Here is a 17,012-nt window from a genome sequence, read left to right as displayed (position 1 = left end):
AGGGTACCACAGCAGCATTTTATGGGCACGTTATTTTAGATATAGGCCTGCAGCGCGTGCCCTTTAGCCTAGTTGCAATTCATTTCATGAATTTTTATTTTCTGAGCAGAAGCTCTCTTCGGTGGTGATATTTTATTTTACTTTATCATGTATACTCCTCGCACAGAAACTGTTTTCATTCTTTCTACTCTGCATTCTCGTTCTGTGCTCTGCTTAAGGTTGTGTCCGATATGTTAACAGCACAAAGTGAAACACTGCAATCTCTGCCACTTCATGGAAACGTGTGTTTTACGTTAGGGCAGTTTTCCTAGAAAATTAGCTGTTTTATTATAAAACATATCTGTGCCCCCTATAACTTAGAGGGAGAGTTCCAGACAGAAGTTTGCCACCGCATATGGTTGCTTCATTGCAGCTGTCTGCTGAGATTTGGGGCCTGATTTATACTTTTTTAGTGCTGCATTTGCATAATTTTTTTACGCAAAAGCGACACAAACTTACAAAATATAATTTAATTTTGTAAGTTTGCGCCGCTTTTGCATAAAAAAATGGTGCAAATGCAGCGCTAAAAAAGTATAAATCAGGCCCTTGATGTCTTTATCTGCCTACATGAGAGAGGACTCTTAGTAGACTAACAGCCCTCTTCGCTTCTATCAAATCCAAGTATGGGGGATGGTGTCTTCCTAGGGATTCTGCAGGGCTAACACTGCTATGCTCTGATATAGTACTTTAGTGACATAGGTAGGAATTCCAACAACCAGTATTCTGACACTATGGAAGGACATTTCTTATGTTTCACTCTCTTTGTCACAACATTATTATTATTGCGTTTTATCATCCTAATCATTGCAGAACATGTTATTTTATCTAGACTGCAATTGATTCAATAAAGTATATTGGACCAATCTTTGCTCCGATTTGTCTTTGCACTTGTGAGATGAATGTAACTGAGAGAAAAGGATGAGATCTGTTACACCACGATTTCCCTGAGAAGACTGAGGGGGTTATTCTAACTTTGGAGGAGGTGTTAATCCGTCCCAAAAGTGACGGAAAAGTGACGGATTTACCACCAGCCGTATTACGAGTCCATTATATCCTATGGAACTCGTAATACGGCTGGTGGTATATCCGTCACTTTACCGTCACTTTTGGGACGGATTACCACTCCTCCAAAGTTAGAATAACCCCCTGAATGTCATGCGCATGGCTGTCACAAATCACCACCACTTTGGGTGCTGGTGAGGTACTGCTAGATGGCCAAAAGGGTTAGACTAACAGTTGTCACAAGGTGTGGAATTGGACTAAGTTTCCCACAGCCTGGTTGTGCTGCTGCCCAAATCCAGCAGTCTTATTGATACAATGAGAGCCAACACGTCATGGCACCACCAATGTTTGGTCAGGCATGATTTACGGATCTCTCTGAGTACCTCTGTCTCACTGCGAGCTAAAGGCACCCCAATGCTATACATGGAGACATCCGTGGTATTGAGGATTTCCTCTTCAGCTAGATAGGTAGTACCTATTTTAAACTGAAGGTTGTTCAAGCTTCAGTTTAAAAGGTTTAATCCCCAATTGGTGTCCTTATTTCTGAACAAGCACATTTACTATGGCAAACCCACAATGGGTGTTAATTGCAGTAAACATGCAACCTTCCCTGACTAATCATTCATTAGCTAATGGCCTTACAGCCCTGGGTGATATTGTAACATTTGTGGTTGAGGCTAATCCAGCATATAGAACAGAAAAATTCTACTCTTTGGTCAATTTTCCATCAGTTGATGGGAACACTAATACATCTCATCGCAATACTAATGCTAATGTACCTTCAGAATACAGAGCACATGCATACAGAGAGATACCCCCTATCTTTCCAAGACCCCCAAAACTGGCTTGAAGGCACACTACCCCACACAATACTTCTTGTTAGACTAGGTCCTCTGAGCAATGATGGCCCTACCTGGCCTTTATTAGCCACATATACAACACATCCTGATGCAGGCACCTTGGCAGTAGCTGGGGTTCGCTGCTTATACACTTAGCTTGTAGCACTATATAGACTCTTAGTACAGCTTGTAATACAAACATTAAGGTCCAGGTTTATACTCTGTTTGCGCTGAATTAGCGTCATCTTTTACGCAAATTTAGCACAAACTCAATGCCACATTTATATTTTGACTTTAGGCCAGTCTAGCGTCAAAATATTGGTGTTAACATCAATTTTCGGATGCATGAAACCTCCTTGCATCAATGAGATGCAAGGTAGGCGTTTCAGTCCAAAAAATGACTCAAACACCCTATCACCGTATTTATTTACCCAGGCAAAAAAGACACATGGGTGGGAGGTGGACCCAAAAAATGACGTTAACACCGATTTTAGTAAAAATGTAATGCCTGGGTCAGGGCAGGTATTAAAATGAGACAAACACACCACTACTTAAGGAGAGCACACAGAAGCAACATTACCAACCCACAGGAGAAGATGGAAGTGATAATGATCCAGCTTGCAATACGGCGCAGAGAACAGCAACAACTCCAGCAATCACCAGCACGACAACGTGGCCCACAAAGGCAACGCAAAAGGCAGGAGAGGGTCTTCAGAACCAGAACAACATCTTTGCCCCGAGGGACCTGGACATTATTAGGACCTACAGACTAAACTGCCAAGCCTTAGTACACCTGCTGTACCACATTGAGCCATAAATTACAGTCAGCCTGCAGACCCCACACAACATACCACCTGTGACAAAGTTGCTAGCTGTCCTGCACATGCTGGCAAGTGGTTCCTTCCAAACAATGGGTGCACTGGTTGCTGGTGTCTCAAAGCCTTTGTTCTCTGCTTTAGATGCTATCATCTCCCTGACACCCCACCACATCAGTTTCCCCAACACCCAGCAAAAGCAGCAGCAGAACAAACAGGGGTTCTATCAAATTCATGGTTTCCAGCATGTGCTCGGTGCATCTGACTGCACCCATGTCTGGCTCGTACCACCTGCAAGCACACGCATTCCATTAATGTGCAGGGCATAGTGGACCACCGGGGATCATTCATAAACATTTTGACCAAGTATCCTGGGAGTGTCCATGATGTCAACAAATTCCAGCACAGCAGGATCAATAAACGATTCCAGGATGGACAATTTGGAAATGGCCTACTTGTGGGTAAGTCAACAAATCTAGCAACACACACATAACACACCAACCCTGTCAGACACACAAGACATACACCACTATAGTAACAAATGGCCAGTGTAACACACATGTGCAGGTAACAACACATATGCACCATGCTGCAGTACAGAACAATCAGTGCACAGCACAAATAAGTACACCCACATGTATGTAACACACCCACAACTAGACAAGCACACCATGTGAAAGACAGGTGCAGACATGTACCCTTTGCTAACAGTAGAACTAAACAGACCCCTACAAGTGTCCACAGGTTGCCTACTACGTACACTTCAGACACAGTACACCAAACAAAGAATAGCACAGACATGTCAATGGCATACATCATGCCCATGTCATGAAAGTTCCATATAGGCACAGATCGCTCAAGTTATGCCGTGCAAATCACTACCAGAAAAAAAATATCAAATACCAGACAACTTGCACCTATATCAACTGCATCTCATCAACACATACCTGACTTACCTGTAAGGTGCAGAGACTTCTGCCCGACGCATTGGCTCACACACATAGGAATACAAGATCACATACCATCACATCACATACCATGTGTCAGATGTGTGACAAGTGGTACCACACCTACTGTAGTGCCACCTTACATGCAACACTCACTGACTCAAAACACCATCATGTCTGTAAGAGATACATGAAATGGCCAAACATGGGGCCGAGTTACTGTCAGACAGTGCAGATCATGGATGTCATAGTGGGACCCAGTAGGAGAAAACAGGACATCACTGACCTCACATGCACTGTGCCAAGGGACACATTTGCTAAGTAGCTGAGCTCCATTACATTGTATGCACTGTGCATGTGTTGACTGTAAAAAAGCACTTTAATATTTTGGAAGATAGGTGAGACACTGGTAGTTATGTTGATCATCCAGTGACAATGGGATACACACCCTTGGATACCTCATGGCTGTCACAAACATTAGCTGCCACTCTGGATCACCAAAGGACATATATAATAGCCCACAGTTCCACTGTCATGTCCTGCACAATATGTGCAACTTGGCAGATGACCATTTCATAATGACATTACACATTGTAAATCAGCCACCCTCCCATGCTGTATGTAGTGTTGAAGGGGTATGCAATGTGTGTCGCTGCAGGTCTGTCACCACAAGATACATAGCATGATGATGCTGACTCACATGTAGCTGTCACCTAAAACCTAAGGAAGTGACACCCCAGGGGTGCTGTATGCAGGTTGCAGGTTGCAACAAGGAAGTAGACTGTGCTTTGAACTCAGATGATTGTGCCACCAGTGCATGCTGCATACTGCTGCACACACAGAAAGAGCCAATTGGCCATCAAACAGCATATATATAGGGTGGTGTACCTTCCTGCACAGATACATCAACCTCCACAAGGCAGCTAGCCAAGTACCCTGGTGCAGGGTAGGTAGGATCAGTGAACGGCTGAAAATGAGCAACTGGCATAGGGGACAACAAAGGGTTCCCAAGTAACATGTCACAGATGGGGTATTCTTGCATTGTCAAAATGTTTCAGGACAGTGCAGCCAATTTTGGAGACGTGTTGTGCATTTTCACTTACCAATTTCAAAGGCCCTAAGTGTCACACATAATCTGCAATGACACATGTGAAAAGGGATAGGATGTCCAGGCTCTGCAGTGTTGCCATGTTGTCACCACATCTGACCCCATTGTGCTGTGAGGATGTGTCATGTCCCTACTAGTGATAGCACACTGAAACACAGGTGCACTACAGAACGCATGGTACATACACAATGACCATCAGTTTGGAATCCATATGTCCCAGGTCCTTGAGCCAAACACATTGTCATGTCCAACAACCTAGTGCTGAGGAGACATTACTCAAGGATAGCAACTCACACCATACCACAAATACATATGAGTCACAACCAGCTCAAAATATCAACTGCTCTGCAACATGACACAATTGTTGCAAGCCCTAACAACAACATACTCCTTTAATCTTTTGCAGCAGATCAGGGTTATGACATACAGCCATGGATAATGACCCCATTTCCCAACCTAAGAACAACAGCAGAGCATGCATATAATGAGGGACATTGGAGGACATGGACTATTGTGGAGAGGACATTTGGCATCCTGAAGTCTAGATTTAGGTGCCTGCACATCACAGGAGCAGCCTCCTATACGCCCCGCACATGGTCTGCAAGATAATCATGACATGTGCCATCCTGCACAACTTGTGTGCGCGGATGAACATCCCCTTATATGAGCAGGTTGATGACCTGCCTATGGAAGAGGAGGAGGATGGTGGAGAAGAAAATGAGGGGGGAACAGCACAATACAGCTGCTCGGATACACCGCAAACTGCACATCGTTGAAAACCTCTACTTAATATTCACGTAATTCACCTTGTACATTTTGTCAATAGACACCTCACTTATTTAAAAACTCCGGCTTTGGTCACGTCAATCTACACAACATATACCACATGATTGTGAGTCTAACCTCAGAGAGCATGTCACAAACATAAATCTGATGGGTACAGTAGCAACATCACATGTGATGCATAAGTTTGAACTGCTGCCATCACACATTTCACAAATAGCCTCATCACTTGAATGTGACAACTGAAGGTCACAATTTATGGACCACAACATATTATTTACATCCATGTTGACAATGTGTACAACAAATGCTCATCACACACAACATGTCCAAATAGAAGGTAAACAAGGGGCCCACACATGAGACAGTGGATGTCAAATCATGGTGAGACTGTAATACTTGAACAGACCACTGACACATCTCATTGTAAGAGTCGCAATGCTGCATGGAGCATGTGTGACCAGGCGGCCATCACTGGTGACAATGGTCATCATGATTAGCCAATGTATGACAAGCAATGGGAGAAATTGAGCCTATGCAGTACATCAATGGAAATCAGACCTGCCAGTGCCATGGGGCCCAATCCTGTCATAGGATACACATGACTTCACACTTTGGACTGACACGTCTGTGGAATGCAGATCAGAATGGATGAGAACATATGAAGCTAGGGATGCAGGTCCACCACACAAAAAATAATATAACACAGCTAAATGTAATGACTTTGATCTGACTATTATGTTCAAAACATGAAATGTTTCGAATGTAGGCAAAGTGTGTCAATCACAGTATGTACCAAATATGAACACATGTCAGACATATGTGTAGTCCACACACAAGTCACCATATACTCAAGATCAACATATGGAGACAGTTGTCTGGTAATATTTTCGAGATAGCATTTATCAGCCATCATCAACAATGCCTGAGCTGTGTATGTCATTTGAAAAATAATACTCTGTAAGACAACTACACACATCACATAAGTAAACACAATTCACAATCACATTCCATTCATGTTGCATACACTGTTGTCACACATGCACACATATGCATGACATGAATAAATTTGCATGCTGTCGATTCTGTAACACACACATTGGTGTAACCGACCAATCACACCCAAATCACATTGTTGTATGGACTACCACATGTGGCCATACACAAAATGTCACATTGCAGCCCAGCCATTCAATTTGTATGTTGATACAGGGTGCATCCATTGACAATAGACAAAATCACGCAATCAGGAATAGAGTAAAAAAATGACGCAAATGACTCAAAAACATCAGCATACGCAAAGTATATGGCCCATGGACCATTAACGTGCTTTCCACCTTCACACTCATCTCAATGCTGATTTATTGTTAAATCAACGCATAAAGGTAATGGGTCAATAAAAAAAGATGCATGAATGTCATGCAACAGAAATACTCATGCAAATATCAGCTGCGTCAAATAAATATACGCATTACAGAAAATGTGACACACAGGGACAGGAAGTGATAGAATAGGAAATCCTGTTTAGAGGCATGGTACAGTAGGTATACTTTCATTTTCTCTTTATAGTCTGTGCCTCTGTTGACTGTGTGGTGGTGTCATGGAGTTGGTGGTGTGTTATTGCTCTGTATTGTATCTTGTGGTGTCCCTCCTGTTGTGTTTTCTGTAGTATTTGACTTACTTTGTGCCAGTGTTAGTGAATTTGTGTGTTTTTGTATTTTTCATTGTAGTTGTACTGTGAGGTGTCTGTTGGGATAGTTGTTCAGGTAGTTGGGATTGCTATTTTTGGGCATTATGTTTCCTTTACTTAATTTTTGTTTACAATCATATTTTTTGTCAACCTGTTCCCCAGAGATATGTCTGGTAGGGGGAGGCTAACTGGGATGGGGGAGGAGGAGCTGGGAGGCTTTGTGCGGTTCGTAGCCCACTACATCCCATTAATGTTGGAGATAGGGGGCCATGTGACACAGAGCTACCGGATGGAGGTGAGGCAGCTGCGGTGGGGCAAGGAGCTCCACCACCTGAAGAAGGTGTACCCCAGCAGCCGCAACGAGCACCAGCTGAAGCATTGCTGGGCATATCTGATAGCCAGGGAGCAGGATCTGCTACATCATCTTGATGTGGTGATTGGTGGATCTGTTGGTGAGTCTTCCATTGGTAAACTATTTACTGTTCACCGCACTTGAATTACAGTAGCAGATGTGTTGGCATTCTGCATGCAATGTTTGTGGACAGGTTGCATGCAACCAGAATGAAGTGTAAAAGGACCAGTATAGACATGGAGTTCACATATCCTACTATTTTACCAATGTAAGTCAAATGTTCGGAGAGTCATGCACAACCATCACTAAGTCACACATTTCAGTGGCCATGTCAACATCTGTGCCCCAGCATTGTGTCATGTATGATAAGCCAGCATACCATTTGTAACTGGATTGTGATAACAAAGTAGGGCAATCCATGTATGGTACTACATTGTCATAATTTCACATACATCACCCCTGCCATTATGTTAGCAAAGGAGGCATACCCACCTTAGGGGGCACTGGCAATGGGGGATTTGATACCATCAGACAACTTTGACTCATCAGTCATGGATTACTTAATGCATGAACATTGCAGACTAAAAAAATGAGCCCCTTGTCCTTCACAAAGTAACTCTGTGTGCCTTGCAGGACAAGTCAGAATAACTGAGTCAGTTGTCTTGCAGAGCACCAGGGTAGTGTCATGTATCTGTCACCCAACTCCCCCTCATACCATGGAGTTCCATCTTCTATCGATCGCCCACATATGGTTGTTGGGCGGTGTAGCACTACGTGAGTCTCAGGCCCAGTGTAAGTGTGCAGATGTGTGGCTCTCACTCACCTATCAAATGATCACATATCAAAGTAGGCTGAATGGTGATACTGTGTCTCATTTAAGGGTTCCCCATGCTCGTACAGAGAGTCATATCTTGTGAGGCTTGTGGCGCTCATTGGGCAGCATCGTGTAAACCAGGTGATGACAAGCCACATGTAGTCCCATATGTGACTGAGATGTGCACCGTTGTGAAAATATTGGCATTGGGACACACCATCATTCTCACAAAGCAGTGATGAACCATTTGTACACAAATTAGTGCATCCTTGTATTGTAATGTATATGTAGGACTGGTTGGGCAATTGTCCCCCAGCACGGTGCCACATATATTGTACTCCACTTTCGTGACACTTATATGGAATGTAATAGGCATGCATGGAGGTCAAGTCCAGATGTGTGCTGGCATGGATATGGGTGTGTAAGGAATGGTATTGGCTGATCAGGTATTGATAGGTGTCTATACCTGGACACTTGAATGTAGATGTGAAAGACCTATGGATAGCAGCTTCCTAGTTGTCAGCCCTCCTAACATTTGGTCCACTCCCTGACTCCATGTGTGAGTAGGCATGCCTTGGTGGATGACCTGTACAGTTGAGATGATGAATTGCATGGCCACCCCCCCTGAGGCACAGGGGGTGAGGAACAACAGATTCGTAGGTAGATGTGATTCTCACAGTGTAGGTGACAGTCATTTTGATCAGGCTTGAATGTGTATATATCAACACTGACCCCTTACGGTTACCAACTGCGTCCCATACTCCCAATAACAGATTCAAGTTACTAGTGGTGTATGGTCAAAAATTTATCCAGATGATAAGGAATAGTGGCCCTGATCTATGTGAAGTTGACACTGCCTTTGCATTGTTACACATGGCACAAGATCAATGCACATCTAATTTTGTTTGTTTCCTAATCTTGTTGTGAGTGGCTATGGTGTCGATGAAATGATGCTAAGGCAGCATTGTTGTTTCATTAGGGCCATTGTATTATCCGGGATGTGAGTTGGTGTGCATGTGCAATTCAGTGTAGAGTGTAAGCTAATAATCTGTACATACTCCACACATTGCTGACACTGATAGTTGCCTGTCTCATTTTAATAGCTGCTAACATGAACAACGAGGAACTGCGTGCTCTTAAAAAGAGGGCAGTCCACTACTGGCACATACTGGCAGTGGAATCTGGGTTCCGGAGGATGGCACGCCGGTATCGCACGGAACGATTCACCAGTGAGGGGCGGGCATTCACCCAAGGGCGACCCACACAGGGAGGACCAAGCACCACAGCTGTGCAGGGGGCCATAGCTGCTACCATCACAAAAGCCCCAAGCTGCTGCACCCTCAACATCTGTGCCACAGCCGACCACACCTGCTGCCATGGGCATGAGTGCTGTTAGGGTTTGACAAAGGGATGTCACACTGGTTCTCCAAATGTTGGACACTCTTGAGAGGGAGGTGGAGAAAACACAAAAAGACTCAAGTTCATCAAGAGTAAACTGAAGAGGGCTAATCTGTGAATGGCATAATAAGTCTCATTCCCCAGTTCAGTCCCCTTGCTCCTCATTTGTTTTAATGTTTTTTAGTGGGTTTTAGGGGGTTAATGTCAGGTTAGATTAGGTTAGTAGTTTAGTTAGGATAAGTAGGTTTGGGAGGTGGGTTTTCTACTTTTTACTTTTTACTATATTGGGTGATGTTAGGGCTTTTATGTGTTATATTAAAAACACTAAAATAACAAAATATAACAAAAAAGTATATATTTGTTCAGTAATAGGTAGTGTTAGAAATGGGGTCTTTCGTTGACAGTCAGGTTACCCCCTGTTCAAGCAAGGACCCTCACTCTAGTCAGGGTAAAAGAGAATCACCCTCAGCTAACCCCTGCTTACCCCCTTGGTAGCTTGGCAGAGCAGTAGGCCTAACTTCAGAGTGCTAGGTGTAAAGTATTTGTACCAACACACACAGTAACTTAATGAAAACACTACAAAATGACACAACACCAGTGTAGAAAAATAGGAAATATTTATCTAAACAAAACAAGACCAAAACGATAAAAAAGCAACATACACAGAGTCGCGTAGACCCCCAAGTACAGTACCTTTGGTGAAGAGTGAAAACAAGCCGATGCGCGGGGGATCGCGGCGTCTGTGCGAAACATTGAATCCGTGCACTTCGAGCGGCGTCGGTCACGACGTGGTGCGGCGACTTCCACGGAGTCGCGGACTTCAGCGGGGCTACAGCGGCATCAGGCCTGCGAAGAGCGCCGCGTTCCAGCGAAAGTCACGGTGTCGGGTGCAGGCGGTGTCCCGGATTCAGTAGCGCGTCGTCCGGAGTCGTCCGAAGTCGATTTCCTTGGATTTCTACCAGCTTTCCTTTCAAGGGCCCAGGGACTGGATAGGGCACGACTTGTCAGAGCAGGAGTCTCTCCAGAGATTCCAGATACTGGCAGTGAGACGTCTTTGCTGTCCCTGAGACTTCAAGCAACAGGAGGCAAGCTCTAAATCAAGCCCTTGGAGATTTCTTCACAAGGTGGAAGGCACACAAAGTCCAGTCTTTGCCCTCTTACTCTGGCAGAAGCAGCAACTGCAAGATAGCTCCACAAAGCACAGTCACAGGCAGGGCAGCACTTCTTCCTCAGCTATTCAGCTCTTCTCCAGGCAGAGGTTCCTCTTGGTTCCAGAAGTGTTTCTAAAGTCTGTGGTTTTGGGTGCCCTTCTTATACCCAATTTCTCCTTTGAAGTAGGCCTACTTCAAAGCAAAGTCTCTAGTGAATGTGAAATCCTCCCTTTCCCAGGCCAGGCCCCAGACACTAACCAGGGAGTTGGAGACTGCATTGTGTGAGGGCAGGCACAGCCCTTTCAGGTGTGAGTGACCACTCTTCCCCTCCCTCCTAGCACAGATGGCTCATCAGGATATGCAGGCTACATCCCAGCTCCCTTTGTGTCACTGTCTAGTGTGAGGTGCAACCAGCCCAGCTGTCAAACTGACCCAGACAGGGAATCCACAAACAGGCAGAGTCACAGAAATGGTATAAGCAAGAAAATGCTCACTTTCTAAAAGTGTCATTTTCAAGCGCACAATCTTAAAATCAACTTTACTAAAAGATGTATTTTTAAATTGTGAGCTCAGAGACCCCAAACTCCACATGTCCATCCGCTCCCAAAGGGAATCTACACTTTAATCAGATTTAAAGGTAGCCCCCATGTTAACCTATGAGAGGGACAGGCCTTGCAACAGAGAAAACTAATTTGGCAATATTTCAGTGTCAGGACATATAAAACACATTACTATGGGGGTCATTCTTACTTTGGCGGGCGGCGGAGGCCGCCCGCCAAAGTAACCCCGTCAGAACACCGCACTGCGGTCGAAAGACCGCTGCCGTGATTCTGAGATTTGCCCTGGGCTGGCAGGCGGCCGCCAAAAGGCCGCCCGCCAGCCCAGGGCAAATCAACCTTCCCACGAGGACGCCGGCTCAGAATTGAGCCGGCGTAGTGGGAAGGTGCGACGGGTGCAGTGGCACCCGTCGCGTATTTCAGTGTCTGCATAGCAGACACTGAGATACTTTGCGGGGCCCTCTTACGGGGGCCCCTGCAGTGCCCATGCCATTGGCATGGGCACTGCAGGGGCCCCCAGGGGCCCCGCGGCACCCCCTACCGCCATCCTGTTCATGGCGGGTTTCCCGCCATGAACAGGATGGCAGTAGGGGGTGTCTGAATCCCCATGGCGGCGGAGCGCGCTCCGCCGCCATGGAGGATTCAGAAGGGCAGCGGTAAACCGGCGGGTGACCGCCGGTTTACCCTTTCTGACCGCGGCTGAACCGCCACGGTCAGAATGCCCTTCGGAGCACCGCCGGTCTGTCGGCGGTGTCCCGTGGCCGGTGACCCTGGCGGTCACCGGCCGCCAGGGTCAGAATCAGGCCCTATATGTCCTACCTTAACCGTACACTGCACCCTGCCATTGGGGCTACATAGGGCCTACCTTAGGGGTGTCTGACATGTAAGAAAAGGGAAGGTTTAGGCCTGGCAAGTGGGTGCACTTGCCAAGTCGAATTTACAGGTAAAACTGCATACACAGACACTGCAATGGCAGGTCTGAGTCATGATTACAGAGCTACTTATGTGGGTGGCACAACCAGTGCTGCAGGCCCACTAGTAGCATTTGATTTACAGGCCCTGGCACCTCTAGTGCACTTTACTAGGGACTTACTAGTAAATCAAATATGCCAATCATGGATAAACCAATCACATACACATTTTGTAAAGGAGCACTTGCACTTTAGCACTGGTTAGCAGTGTAACCAGAGTAACAAAAACAGCAAAATCAGAGTCCAGCACACATCAACAACCTGGGGAACAGAGGCAAAAAGTTAAGGGAGACCACGCCAAGGATGAAAAGTCTAACAGGTAGTATATGTGTATTTTAGTATATGTTGTCCTGCATGTGTCTTGTGATACAGAGGGTGAGGGTGGCAATGTTTAGAGTGTGTTGTTTAATGTGTTAGGTAAGTATAGCACATAGTAGTTAGGGTCTGTTGTTGGTTTTGTATAGTTAGGATAGGTTAGGTTAGGATAGGTGTTCTTCATTCTTTTCAGTTTATTGAAATTCTAATTAAAATTGTTTTGGTACCCCCTTACTTCATGAGTCTTAAGCTTGGGTCTAAGGATCTTCCCGTGGGTGTACAGTGAAAATTGTGTGTTGTCCTAGGGATTCCTTCCTGCCTCCGGATCCCTCTCTTGACATGTTCATCACCTTCTTACAACTGAGCTGTCACATTGGCAGCTACAAAACATCTACTTGTCTGTGCATCTTCCATCCAGCTTACCCACCACTCAAGGTGACTATGTTGACCATGTATAAGACAGGTAGGTGTGGTAATTCAGCTGTCATTGTATGGGTCCTGTGTCGGAATGTTGTGCACTGTCACATGGGACATCTGACAACAGCCTACATTTCATTTCTATCCTGCTGAACTGACCAGTGGCAATTACAGACGAGGTTGAGTCCCTCTGTTTCACACCAATGTGTTCTACTGGTACTCCCAGCTGATGATATTGCCCGAGAACTGTTTAACAGCCATTCCTGCCATATGTAGTGGGTGTAGCGTGCATGTGTTCAACATTTTTTACATTCTCAGTGAATTGCTTGTAAGGGATGAGACCAGCATTGACATCATCATGTAGGTACCATGGGCCATATGTACGAACACATTTTCCCATAGGCACAGAATGGGCAAAACTGCTTGCTACATCTGGCCCCATGTGCGTAAATGTTTGCCTGCATAGTCATGCACTCTTGTACTGACACTCTGTGACTAAAGACATGCTCCACACATCACAATTCCTAAGTGTAGTAGATGTGTCACAACACTCAAAGACATGCTGGTTGTGTATGTGGTGTTTAATAACAAGTGTCTTAGTGCAGTATTTACAATGTCCAGGTCTGTGACTCCATTAGTGGAATCCATCCAATTGTGACACAACACCAAGTAGAGGTTTGAGGGACATGTCATGGGACAAGCTTGGGTAAAGTGTCTTTCAGTGCAGGGGAACATAAATTGCCAATTGAAAAGTTACAGACAATTGCAGTCCATAGCAGAAAGGCCAACAGTGTGTTGGTGAAGAGTGTATATCTGCAACCGTGCTAACACTGGCAGGATGTAAAGCGCAGGACTAAGTAAAACACTGCCCATGTGGCATGGGCTACAGGGAACTCCTACCGGTAAAGATGATCTGTTCCACATCTTCATCCTCTGATGTATGTGGTGTCTCCTCTACCCTTGATGGTAGTAGTGGGGAGGTAGAGGGGGCCACACATGCTTCAGTGAGTGGAGATGTGGACTCCCAATTCCAGGCAGCTGCCATCTGTGGTACTACATATGCCGTCATTGCAGCAAGAAAGAGCTGCTGATTTTTTAGTATAGTAGCAACATCCCTGTGGTAGGCAGCCATGTCTGTCCTAAGGGAAACCATTTCCAGATGCATAGAGTCCATCTTGTCCTCAAGCACGCTGATGCCAGTTTGGGAGGGCAGTTGTTGTGGCCTCTCCCTCATGGCAGCAGCTATGTCCCTCAGACACTCCTGGACTCAACGTATTGGGTAGTGTGTGTGTCGGTTGACTACAGTCTGTTCAGTAGCCGTAACCATGCATGTCTGCATCCTCTCCAGGCTGGCTGCCACAGTTTGCATCCCCAGTGCACCTCCTTGGCCAGCTCCCTCTGGACTCCTACCACTGTCCTCTCAAAGCTGGTCCTTGCAGTCCTCAGCTGTGTCGGTGCTGACAGGTCATACTATTGGGGTGCTAAATGGGGCCTGTGGGATGTCTGCTACATCAATAATCCTCCTTCACACTGGAGGTGGTGTCTGGAGGTTTACAAAGACTTCTTGGAGGGTCTCTTGGCTGATGGTTGCCGGCTGGTCATCCAGGTTATCAGGGCACTCCAGGACAGGCAGATCCACATCCTCTGCAATGAGATGGTGTAAAATCACTCTATCTGTGTTGTGGCAGTTGATATGCCACGTCACTGGCTTGATATTTGAGGCTCATTGTCAGCTTAGGGCCAGATTTATGGAAAAGTGGTGCAGCATGGTGCTACTCTAAAATTGGCAGCACCTCGCTGCGTCACTTTGGTAACACAAGGATGCGCCATATGGAAGTAAATACGGCGCACCCCTGTGTTGTCTCCTGCGCTGGTGCAAAATCCAGCTGCCAGCGCCAACGCAGGCATCCTTGCACCATCATGCAAGGATGTATGCATTGAGGGGTGTGATTGTTTATGTGCGTGAAGGTGCACCTTCCTCGACACATTAACAATCACTAATGGCGCTTTGGCACTTCTGTGTGAGCTGTAGAGTGCAGCACACACAGAAGTGCTGAAGTGCCATTTTCAAATGATTGTTTATGTGCAGGAAGGGACACCTTGCTCTTCATATGCATGCTGCAGAATGCAGCGCACATTGGAAAAGCAAAAAACGAGGAGGTATAAATGTATTCTACTCGTTGGACCCTGCCAACGCCACCCCTGGGGGTTGAAGGAGGTTGGCCTGGTTTGTTGTGGGTACCTTGGGTAATTACACCTTATACCAGGTCCAGTTATCCCTTATTGGTGAAGTATTAGTGTTCTAGCAGCTTAGGCTGATAGAGGTAGCTATAGCAGAGGAGCTTAGGCTGAACTAGGAGACATGCAAAGCTCATGCAATACCACTTATACCAAAAATGAAAGGTATTTATTTGGGTGACAAGGTAACAAAAATATCTTAGAGACAATACTCCTTCTGGAGGTACGTATTATACACAATATATACACTAGACACCAAAATTAGACAAGTAAATAGTCATATAACAATGCAAACAGTAGGACATCCTATAGAATGCAATGGGAGAAAATAGGTCTAGGGGCAACACAAACCGTATACTAAGAAAGTGGAATGTGAATCACAAATTCCCCCCTAGACAAGTGTAGTGTGTGCAAAATCGCTGGGACAGTAAGAATACAGTAAAGTTAAGTAAATTACCCCACCCCAAAGCCCAGAAAAGCAGGATTAAAGTAATGCAAGTTTCCTTAGGACACACTACACCTCGTTTGCAGCAAACCACTTGTTGATGTCATCTCTATCCTTATAAGGAGGGACAACTTTGTGCAGATTTCTAGAATCAAATGAAGGTTCCCTACCATTTGTATTTCTACAACTGCTGCTGCCACCATGCGGAACTAACCCCAAACCCTGCCTCTCTTTCTCCACAGCCAAGGATTCCCTGTCTAAGGCCAACTGCTGCTGCATTAGCTTCAGTCTGGCCTCCTCTAACCTCAGCTTCCTCAGTTCCCTATCTAGGGACTGGTCCTCAGGTTTAGAATTATGTGAAGTCTCTGAAACAGAGGTAACATGAGAGTTTGCAGAGGCAGACCTATCTCTAACAGGGGCCACTCTAGTTACCTGGCCTCTAGGGGTGAAGGGAGCCCTACTTGTGTGTGAACCCTTCCCACTACCTGTTATACTAGGGGGCTTGTTGATAGCTACGTCTGTGGAAAGACCCTCGACAGGATTGTCATTCTGCTTCTCTGAGCTGTCCTGGTTGGAGTTATCCAATACCTGCTGATTCCCTGATCATCCTGTAGGAGGAGATTTAAGAGGTATTCTTTATTGGGGTTCTTCCCAATTCCTAAATTTCTTTCAATGCAGAGCCCCTTTAAGCTTTTATAGTTTAAATTGCCTAAGGTAGTCTGGACAGCTCTAGGGGGGGGCTTCTACAGAAGACATATTGAAAGAAAAAAGTTTAGGAAAGTGAGTAAAAAATTTGTAGAATAACAGAGCTAACGTTTTAGAAAAAAGAAGAAAACTTTTCAGAACTTTGTAAAAACATTTGCAAAGTTTAAAGAACTTTTAAGAAAGTTAGAAAATTGTTTCTAGGTATATATTATATATGCTCTAAGTATTTTAGTAAGTTTTTCTTGTGAAAAGCACAGGTATTAACGTAGTAAAGCAATTGCAAGTACTTATCACACCGCTGCACCACCAATGTAGGAGGCTGGCCTGGTTTGTAGTGGGTACATTCGGTACTTACACCTTATACCAGGTCCTGTTATCCCTTTTTAGTGAAGTAACAGTGTTCTAGCAGCTTAAGCTGATAGGGGT

The sequence above is a fragment of the Pleurodeles waltl genome, chromosome 7 (genome assembly GCF_031143425.1).
Source record: "Pleurodeles waltl isolate 20211129_DDA chromosome 7, aPleWal1.hap1.20221129, whole genome shotgun sequence".
Taxonomy (NCBI): Eukaryota; Metazoa; Chordata; class Amphibia; order Caudata; family Salamandridae; genus Pleurodeles; species Pleurodeles waltl.
The sequence above is the reverse complement of the archived record's forward strand: the minus strand, read 5'-3'. Positions refer to the sequence as shown.